Below are 1,075 nucleotides of genomic sequence, written 5' to 3'. Positions count from 1 at the left end.
TCAAGAAATGTATTTCATAGGACGTTTATCTAAAAGAATTATAGGGTTTTCGTTTTTGTTTTTGTTTTTTTTTAGGAATAAAAAGATTTAAGAGAATAATAATTGATGAAAATTGGCCCCAATACCTAAATTACCATTCTAGAATTATGTTAGCTCCAGATGATTTATTTTGGATTTACTCATTGAAAAGAACTGTGTTGATCAAAATTCAGGTTCATTGGGCATCTATTTTTTGCTTTTCTTGCCTAAATGTCATCATTTTTGCTATTAAAACAATGTGTAAATTTCAAGCAGTAAAACATTATCCAGTGATCACAAATTTGAGGAGGTACTTAAGGAGCCATTCATCTGCATTTTTCCCTCTTTCAAATCCTTTTCTGAGGAGCATTTGACACCTCTGAACTTCACGGTATGTTTTATATGGTGAAATTTGTCTCATAATACACAATGTTCTCACTTGGTAATCCTTTTGATTTTTTTCTTCATTGATCATCATGACCAAATTATTCTGGTTAATTGGTATTCATTTTTTGTTACTTTAGGTCATGGGACTTCATTTCAAAGTAAATAATAAGCAAACAAAACTATCTCTGTTTCTATCTGGCTTCCAGATTTTCTCCTAACATTGCCCTATATACTCAGATCTGAGCTTGCCTAAGTTTCACCAGTGTGTAACTGTTGGTGAACAGTAATCAATCGATTATCGATGACTTCTTCTATCAATGATAATGCAGCACCTTCAGCCACAAGTCATCCCCTTCACCTCCCTGCCTCATTTTCGTGTCAGGAACTATAGATTTGGGAGTATGTCTTCGGCTTCCATCATCTTTCCTCAGCTACCTTCTTTCCTATACGTAGAGGTTGTCTGTAAAGTCACTTTACCTTCCTTTTAGTTTTGATGTGACCTAAAACTTCTCTAAAAGGTTAAGTATTTAAATATAAAAAATAACTCTTATTCCTGTAACATCTGACATGATCTGGCCCTACTACATCTTCGGTCTCCTCTCATACTGCTCACTTCTGGCTTTTTGCCCTCCAGCTCCTCTAAGCTTTCATCTCTCCAGAAGATGTTGGT

The sequence above is a fragment of the Pteropus vampyrus genome, unplaced genomic scaffold (assembly GCF_000151845.1).
Source record: "Pteropus vampyrus isolate Shadow unplaced genomic scaffold, Pvam_2.0 Scaffold339, whole genome shotgun sequence".
NCBI classification, from domain to species: domain Eukaryota; kingdom Metazoa; phylum Chordata; class Mammalia; order Chiroptera; family Pteropodidae; genus Pteropus; species Pteropus vampyrus.
The sequence above is the reverse complement of the archived record's forward strand: the minus strand, read 5'-3'. Positions refer to the sequence as shown.